We start from the raw sequence: 10,011 nt of genomic DNA, 5'->3' as shown, positions 1-10,011 counted from the left end.
AAACGAAGTGAAGAAGGATTTATGATGCTCGTTGTAATCCGAAGGTCGTGAGCTGCAATCCTGCTCAATCCAGGTTTTCTTTAAAAGTTATTTTCTAGACTTTTAATGGCTTTTGAGTGACACGATTGTTTTAACATGTACACGGAACCCTAAGTCTACGTACTTCCGACTAGCGACTCGCACTTGGCGCTGTAGTCTTGGCTATTCACATTCCTGTAAATTATAATTATCGTTCGGATATTCAGTTACCTATTTTTAATTACTTTCTGCTGTTTCAGTAGAGCACCTAAGTATTTATGAGGCAACGGCCTTGCCGCAGTGGGTGCACCGGTTCCCGTGAGACCACCGAAGTTGAGCGCTGTCGGGCGTGGTCGGCACTTGGATGGGTGACCATCTAGGCTGCCATGCGCTGTTGCCATTTTTCGGGGTGCACTCAGCCTCGTGATGCCAATTGAGGAGCTACTCGACCGACTAGTAGCGGCTTCGGTCAAGAATACCATCCTAACGACCGGGAGAGCGGTGTGCTGACCCCACGCCCCTCCTATCCGCATCCTCCACTGAAGATGACACGGCGGTCGGATGGTCCCGGTAGGCCACTCGTGGCCTGAAGACTGAGTACCTAAGTGTTTATATTTTTCCGATTTCTGTTCCTAAAAGTGTGTACAGAGTGACGATGTTTTACCAGCATAAGAAAATGTTATAAGATGGACACACATTTAAAATGCATTATGTTGTGACGGAAAGAGACGTGAGTTTACCAATTTCAGCGATGAATATACGCAAGGAAAAATCTGAAATAGCATCATGTACTCTTAGATACATTAAATGTCACTTCTTTTTGTTATTGATCAGTTGTTAATGTTTATATAGCACCATAAAATACAGCTGTTGAAATTCGGCAGATATACACACTGCTTCAGGATACTTCCATTAGCTCACAAATTTATTAGCCTTATATAAACATAGACGAATGGCATTTGTTTTAATCATGTACCGAGTATTAAGATAGAGGATCTGCTTTGGTCTCATGCGTCAAACACATGCCTTAATTTACTCGTGAAGTGGCTAGCTTTCTGCTTGCGTTGCTGCCTAATTACATATCCCGCGCGCAATCTGGTAAAAACATGGCGGCCACGGGCCGATTGGCCACTCCCTCCCTATATAGGCTCTCTAGCAGCTCCGTACCTCGAGCGTCCTCTTCCGCCGCAATACAAGACAGCCAGCGGCAGCCAAACAGCCGCTCGCACTTGGAGCCTCTTCACCACGTGACGCTACACAGACGTCAACTATTCACGTCTCCGACATCATCGTCAGTGCTTTTGTTCAGAGAACCTCATCCTAGAGCTGGACTATTTCTTGCTACTTTACTTGCAGTCAGTCTTCATAAGCTTGTAGAATTACAAATTAAGTAACTCTTCTGTATACTGAGTTAAATTGTTCGCTAGTAATTTCCGCTCCTGTCTAGCTTTCCTGCAACAACAGTTGCCGCACCACTCTGTAGTCTGTTGCTATTGTGTAGGAAGTGGTGCACAACAAAATTGTTACCCTCTTTCCTTGTTTCCAGTTTGGTTCTCTTGCGTCTGAGTTCTGCGAATGGGTTTCTCGTCATTCGGACCATAATCATCCCACGAGCAGACAACGACGGCATCCAGTTGCTCCACGACTGTTTCGTCATGTGGCTTGCTGGCCGCCGCGTCACAACTTTACGACTTCACTGCTGTGCTAACACGCCGTTCGGATCCTTCTGCCCCAAACTCATTCAACAGGCAAGACCTGCAGAGAATACCTAACAGCTTGTGCCTGGTCTCTGAGGCAAAGGCCAGCTGGTGGCCGCTGCCGTGCCTCGCGGCATCGCAGCACCGATCGGCTCCGCGTAGGCAGCCGGCTGGCGGTGCTATCCCACCAGGAGCGGAGCCCGGACCTCCGAGGGGCAGGCGTGCTGCCTCTGCTTCGCTGTGGCTGCCGCCGCCGCCTCTCGCCCACGGAAGGCGCGTCCAGAGTCCGGGCAGCGGGTCACGTCGCAGCCCCAGGCTGTGCCGCGCTTCTCTCACAAACGGAACCTCCTCCCCGCTCATAAACTCCTAGAAACACGATCTCTAAATGTTATAGTTCCCTTCTTTAAATTTCAAATCATTCAGCTTTCAAATCCGCTTGGAGCAACCATTCATACCAGCCGTTACTGCCGACAGCTAATAATGTTCAGACCCTTAAAAAGAGGGAGAGACATAACATTTAGAATCGAATGCTCGCCGGTAATTTTCGCCAAAATGTTGCATGTTCTGTTTCATCTCTGTCTTTTTTCAGTGATCCGTATTCGCCGAGCCAAAGAAATTTGGAGGAATTTCTTATATACATATGTTCTGGCTGAGGATGACACGGCGGCCGGTCGGTAGCGTTGGGCCTTCATGGCCTGTTCGGGAGGAGTTAAGTTTTTTTATGTATATATGCTCTGATTTCTCTCACCTTATTTTTGTGGTCGTTACGCGAAATGTATGTTGGCGGTATCAGGATCGTTCTGCAGTCAGCTTCAGATGCCAGTTCTCTAAATTATCTCAATAGTGTTTTTAGACAAAAATTTCGCCTTCCCTCCAAGGATTACCATACGAGTTCCCGAAGTATCTCCGTAACCCTTGCTTGTCCTTCGATCCTATAGGAAACAAATCTAGTAGCCCGCCTCTGAATTGCTTCGATGCCTTCCTTTAATCCAACCCGGTAGGGATCTCAAACAGTCGAGCAGTACTCAAGAACAGGTCTTCTTCACAGATGAACACAATATCCATAAAATTTCCCCAGTAAACATAGGTCGACCATTCGCCTTCCCCTCCTTATCCTCACATGCTCGTTCCATTTCATATCGCTTTGCAGTGCAGGCCCAGAGATTTTTTAAGCACTTGGGCTGTGTCAAGTAGCAGGAACGTGGATGTCTAATCCTTGAGGAAAACAATGCATGTAAAGGTTTGGATGAGGCATTAAGCCAGGAGTGGATGTCGAACGTCTTTCAGTGATCTACATCTGGTATGCTTTTCGTACCCATGTGGTGAGCCCGTGTCTGGAAATGTTCCGTTTGGCTGTAAATTAAGTTTGAAGATGGAATCACTGTAGAATCTCCCACTTCGCACACAGCAGAGACAATGAGCTCTGACGTGTGTGTTCTACAGGAGTCCATGCCATGGACTGTGTTTCGAATACCCGTCAAGTTCTCCTGACGACGAAGGACGTCCTACCTCAAAGTCGAGAGTGCGACGACTCCGTGGAGCACTACATTCAACCGTCCTAGCTTCGAATGCACCCGTTGTTGTACTCGGACGAAAATGGTATGTCGTGTCATAATTACAACAAGAACTGACGATGGCGGTATATTCTCAGTTTGTGTGCAGACCGTGAAGCGGGAGGTTTGAAAGTGAGCTAATCTTCAAACTTATTTTACATCCAAGCGGTACATCTCCGGAGATGGATTCCAGATAAAAAAAAAATGTATACACTAAATCCCTTCGACAATTCCTAGTAGCCTGTAACAGGAAATTTGTAATACCTCGTATAGTGATTTGAAAAGTAAATTTATAGTCTTCAGTCAGATGTGATGGATTAGCTTTCGATAAGAAAAACATTCAAAATTAAGGGTAGTTCAGCGAGGTACGGGGAGACCTATGTTGCGAAACAGAAGTGGATGCAGGAAAACGAATAAATTAGGGAACAAATTGTAATGAATGTGGAACAGCGGTACGCCTACAAGGGATAACAGATGGACGAAGGAATTTCTTCCTTGTCTTCCAAGATGCAAAAAAAATAAATAAATAAATAAGTAAATAAATAAATAAAACAGACGGAGGCGACCACAAATTTCATAGATAACATTACACGCAGCAGGAACGTGGGTGCTGGGTGCCTAATCCCTGAGGATGACGATGTAAACGTCTGGATGATGCTTCAAACCAGCAGTGGATGTCGAACGACTCTTAGCTATCTAATTAGCGTCTAACAAAATAGGGTTTTTCATTAGGTATGCATCTTCTTCACTGACCTATAAATTAACCCGTTTTCTTTTTATCGCTCGGAAATTTTCATAGCATCTCTCAGCGGCTGGGTAGTCCTTGGTCGACAAGCACTTACAATATAGTGACACAGAAGAGTTAATCACACCTCTCGAAAACACACAAAAAAGAACACAAAAGAGAGTTGTCTAATAGTGAAAGTTTCCTTTAAATTTTTTTTTAGTTTGATTTTGAACTCATACGGTCTTGGCTGGCTTGCTGTAACTTTGCTGTTATTTAGTTTGGGTGATTTTGTGGGTTTCCAACTGTTAGAGAAACCAAATATAGCTGGCTGCAAGAATACAACATGAATTTGGCCTTGTTTTACAATCTTTCTAAAGAGTGTGCAAACTGATTGAATACTGAACTTTACTGTTAACCTCTTTAATTAAACAAAGTGGTCCCTGTGTGTTAATGATATGGCTAATATTGTTGTTCATGAAATGGTCGCTGGGCGTTGACAACACTCATAGGAAACTAGTCCTAAAATGAAAATTTTTTACCACGTAATGTAATTGCTTCGAAACGCGGTGCATGCTGCTCTGTGCGCCAGCTGCAGATTTGTAACTACAGTTGCTGAGAGCTTAGTGCGATGTTCCTGAAACAAGTAAACTATTTTACACGCATCACTGAGTGAGAAAATTTTTGAATAAAAACGATATGATTGCCGATCTGGAGAATGCTATCATGTGAAATATTTCTTTACAGACAGTTTAAATTTTGTGTAATATTATCACTTACATGAGATACATGTTATACCACTCATTAACATGGACAAAGGGCAACATTGATATCAAAGTCTTACTCTCATCAATTCTAGACAAATAAATAATAAACTGAAAAGTACGTTATAGTGAAAATTACTGAGTCTTTAATGAAAAATCCAAAGTTTTCTGATGTAGGTGTCTCGTTCTACATCGGTTCCAAACTATGGGCGACTGCAATGCAACTAAATAAAAAAAATGTTATCTTCATTCCTCTTCGTATGCTTTTCTAATCTTATTTCATTCTAAATCACTACTCGAATCTTTCTCCTCTGTTTCACAATATTCAAACACAAATCATTTTACTGAAACACAGGTGCACTTAACTTTACGTCTCCATTGCCACGAGCCCTGTGCTCGGCGTCTGTCTCATTACTCGTCGACCTATAGACCTCCTGCCCTCTTCGCTGTCAACCAGCGATGTCAAAACAAATACGTGTTCCGGCGACACAGCTACTCTGAACAAAGACTACGTGGGAATAACGACCAATTCAGAATTGTCCCTTAGTGTTTGAGACGTCCAAAGTACGTACAAATTCCATAAGTGCAAATAACAACCTCCCCCACAGACCTGTCTCAATAGATACCCCACAAGTTCTCGACAGATCAGACACAATACTTTTTGTTGTACCATACCTTAAATTGTGTCGGTACTTCGGTAATGAGAAGCTATAATTTTCGTAAGTAAGTAAAATCTCAACTAGAACGTAAACTGTTTACTTCGTCACGTACTTCTCAGTTCAGTGAGTGAAAGTATTAAACAGTCTTTTGGAATATAAAGACCTCTATGTCCCGTGTAGCTGTTACTGCCTACCGTAGTAATTTTCTCGTAAAAGTTCATTCAACTGAAGATGATAACACTAATCGAAACAAAATTGGCTTGAATACATTACACGTCTCATGCAAGTAACGGCTCTGCAAATTTGATATAGAAACACTTGTCCACTTCCGAACAACGCATAACTCACACGGATAAAGTATTAATTAATATTAATTATATTCGCGAATAGATTCCGTGTTTTTGTGACATTATCCAGGAGAACTAGTCCCCGACGGTAGCCATCGGATGGTACAGACAACCTGCTACAGATCCAACTCCTTTGATTCAGATCTACACTTGGTAAGGATGAACACGGACAATACAAATAAAATTTACATCTTCAATCAAATAAAATTTACTCGCAGTCAGACCACAAATATGCAGATTCTCTTGCATGACATTTCAGATTTTGAAATCCTAAGTTATTCATCTCTGAAAGAAAATCACTAAGTTTGGAAATATTACTTGGTATTATATGGACTAAAACAGCGTAGCTCAATTAAAACACATATTTGTGTACAGGTAAGAAACTTAAACAGTTCGGCATTATGTACAATTTTCTTGAAAATGTACACTGAAGCACCAAAGAAACTGTTATAGGCATGTGTATTCAAATACAGAGATACAGAACACGGCGCCGCAGTCGGCTAAGCTTATGTAAGATAAAAGTCTCAGGAATAGTTGTTAGATCGGTTACTGCTGCAACAATGGTAGTTTATCAAGATTTAAGTGAGTTTGAACGTGGTGTTATAATCGGTGCACGAGCGGTGGGACACAGCATCTCCGAGGTAGCGATGAAGCGGGAATTTTGCCGTACGACCATTTCACGAGTGTACCGTGAATTTCAAGAATCCGGTAAAACATCAAATCTCCGAGATCGCTGCGTCCGGAAAAATATCCTACAAGAACGGAACTAACGACGATATGAAGAGAATCGCTCAACGTGACAGAAGTGCAACCCTTCTGCAAATTGCTGCAGGTATCAGTGCTGGGCCTTCAACAAGTGTCAGCGTGCGAACCATTCAACGAAACTTTACCGACATGGGCTTTCGAAGCCGAAGGCCCATTCGTGTACACTTGATGACTACACAACAGCCGGCCGTTGTGGCCGAGCGGTTCTAGGTGCTTCAGTCCGGAACCGTACTGCTGCTACGGTCACAGGTTCGACTCCTGTCACGGGCATGGATGTGTGTGATGTCCTTAGGTTAGTTAGGTTTAAGTAGTTCTACGTCTAGGGAACTAGATGTTAAGTCCCATAGTTCTTAGAGCCATTTGAACCATTTGAACTACACAATACAAAACTGTACGCCTCGACTGGGCCCGTCATCACCGATATTGGACTGTTGATGACTGGAAACTTGTTGCATGAAGTCTCACATTGTATCGGGCTCATGGACGTGTACGGGTATAGTGCCAACCTCATAAATGCATGGACCCTGCATGTCTGCAGGGGATTGTTCAAGTTGGTGGAGGCTCTGTAATGGTGTGGGATGCGTGCTGTTGGAGTGATATGGAATCCCTGATACGACTCTGGCAGTTACACGTACGTAAGCATCCTGTCTGATTACCTGCATCCATTCATGTCCATTATGCATTCCGACGTACTTGGGCAATTCCAGCAGGACAATGCGACACCCCACACGTCCAGAATTGCTACAGAGTGGCTCCAGGAAAACTCTTCTGAGTTTAAACACTCCCTAGACATTACCATTACCGAATATTTCTGGTACGCCTTGCAACGTGCTATTCAGAAGACATCTCCACCCCCTGGTACTCTTATGACTTTATGGATGTATGGACAGCCCTGACACCATGAATCCTGCATCGTGTCAGTTCCCTCCAGCACTACTTCAGACGTTAGTCTAGTGCACTCCACGTCGTGTTGCGGCACTTCTTCGTGCTTGTGGGGGCCCTACACGAAATTTGGCACGTGTACCAGTTTCTCTGGCTCTTCACTGTATAATAAGTATTTTGTTTCCTGAACTTCGTAATGTAACGATTATTTTCCTTACGACTTTCGAATAATAACGCCGTATACAACAACAAGTAATAACTTTATACTTATTGAAACTCGTCCTGAAAACAGTTTTCGTTAGGGTAAGTGAGAGAAACAGAAAAACTTTCGGAAAGGATAAAACTATCTACCATCCCCCATGAACCATGGACCTTGCCGTTGGTGGGGAGGCTTGCGTGCCTCAGCGATACAGATAGCCGTACCGTAGGTACAACCACAATGGAGGGGTATCTGTTGAGAGGCCAGACAAACGTGTGGTTCCTGAAGAGGGGCAGCAGCCTTTTCAGTAGTTGCAAAGGCAACAGTCTGGATGATTGACTGATCTGGCCTTGTAACAATAACCAAAACGGCCTTGCTGTGCTGGTACTGCGAACGGCTGAAAGCAAGGGGAAACTACGGCCGTAATTTTTCCCGAGGGCATGCAGCTTTACTGTATGATTAAATGATGATGGAGTCCTCTTGGGTAAAATATTCCGGAGGTAAAATAGTCCCCCATTCGGATCTCCGGGCGGGGACTACTCAAGAGGATGTCGTTATCAGGAGAAAGAAAACTGGCGTTCTACGGATCGGAGCGTGGAATGTCAGATCCCTTAATCGGGCAGGTAGGTTAGAAAATTTGAAAAGGGAAATGGATAGGTTAAAGTTAGATATAGTGGGAATTAGTGAAGTTCGGTGGCAGGAGGAAAAAGACTTCTGGTCAGGTGACTACAGGGTTATAAACACAAAGTCAAATAGGGGTAATGCAGGAGTAGGTTTAATAATGAATAGGAAAATAGGAATGCTGGTAAGCTACTACAAACAGCATAGTGAACGCATTATTGTCACCAAGATAGATACGAAGCCCACACCTACTACAGTAGTACAAGTTTATATGCCAACTAGCTCTGCAGATGACGAAGAAATTGAAGAAATGTATGATGAAATAAAAGTAATTATTCAGATAGTGAAGGGAGATGAAAATTTAATAGTCATGGGTGACTGGAATTCGAGTGTAGGAAAAGGGAGAGAAGGAAACGTAGTAGGTGAATATGGATTGGGGCTAAGAAATGAAAGAGGAAGCCGCCTGGTAGAATTTTGCACAGAGCACAACTTAATCATAGCTAACACTTGGTTTAAGAATCATGATAGAAGGTTGTATACATGGAAGAACCCTGGAGATACTAAAAGGTATCAGATAGATTATATAATGGTAAGACAGAGATTTAGGAACCAGGTTTAAAATTGTAAGACATTTCCAGGGGCAGATGTGGACTCTGACCAAAATCTATTGGTTCTGACCTGTAGATTAAAACTGAAGAAACTACAAAAATGTGGGAATTTAAGGAGATGGGACCTGGATAAACTGAAAGAACCAGAGGTTGTACAGAGTTTCAGGGAGAGCATAAGGGAACAATTGACAGGAATGGGGGAAAGAAATACAGTAGAAGAAGAATGGGTACCTTTGAGGGATGAAGTAGTGAAGGCAGCAGAGGATCAAGTAGGTAAAAAGACGAGAGCTAGTAGAAATCCTTGGGTAACAGAAGAAATATTGAATTTAATTGATGAAAGGAGAAAATATAAAAATGCAGTAAATGAAGCAGGCAAAAAGGAATACAAACGTCTCAAAAATGAGATCGACAGGAAGTGGAAAATGGCTAAGCAGGGATGGCTAGACGACAAATGTAAGGATGTAGAGGCTTATCTCACTAGGGGTAAAATAGATACTGCCTACAGGAAAATTAAAGAGACCTTTGGAGATAAGAGAACCACTTGTATGAACATCAAGAGCTCAGATGGAAACCCAGTTCTAAGCAAAGAAGGGAAAGCAGAAAGGTGGAAGGAGTATATAGAGGGTCTATACAAGGGCGATGTACTTGAGGACAATATTATGGAAATGGAAGAGGATGTAGATGAAGAAGAAATGGGAGATACGATACTGCGTGAAGAGTTTGACAGAGCACTGAAAGACCTGAGTCGAAACAAGTCCCCCGGAGTAGACAACATTCCATCGGAACTAATGACGGCCTTGGGAGAGCCAGTCCTGACAAAACTCTACCATCTGGTGAGCAAGATGTATGAAACAGGCGAAATACCCTCAGACTTCAAGAAGAATATAATAATTCCAATCCCAAAGAAAGCAGGTGTTGACAGATGTGAGAATTACCGAACAATCAATTTAATAAGCCACAGCTGCAAAATACTAACACGAATTCTTTACAGACGAATGGAAAAACTAGTAGAAGCCGACCTCGGGGAAGATCAGTTTGGATTCCGTAGAAATACTGGAACACGTGAGGCAATACTGACCTCACGACTTATCTTAGAAGAAAGATTAAGGAAAGGCAAACCTACGTTTCTAGCATTTGTAGACTTAGAGAAAGCTTTTGACAATGTTGACTGGAA

The 10,011-nt window shown here is 43.1% G+C and overlaps 1 pseudogene; it reads left to right on the top strand.

Annotated features, from left to right (window-relative positions):
• The first annotated feature begins 300 nt into the window (after positions 1-300).
• On the top strand, positions 301-418 carry LOC126254872 (5S ribosomal RNA; annotated as a pseudogene).
• The last annotated feature ends 9,593 nt before the right edge of the window (positions 419-10,011 follow it).

This window comes from Schistocerca nitens, chromosome 4, assembly GCF_023898315.1.
Source record: "Schistocerca nitens isolate TAMUIC-IGC-003100 chromosome 4, iqSchNite1.1, whole genome shotgun sequence".
Taxonomy (NCBI): Eukaryota; Metazoa; Arthropoda; class Insecta; order Orthoptera; family Acrididae; genus Schistocerca; species Schistocerca nitens.
The sequence above is the reverse complement of the archived record's forward strand: the minus strand, read 5'-3'. Positions and strand labels throughout refer to the sequence as shown.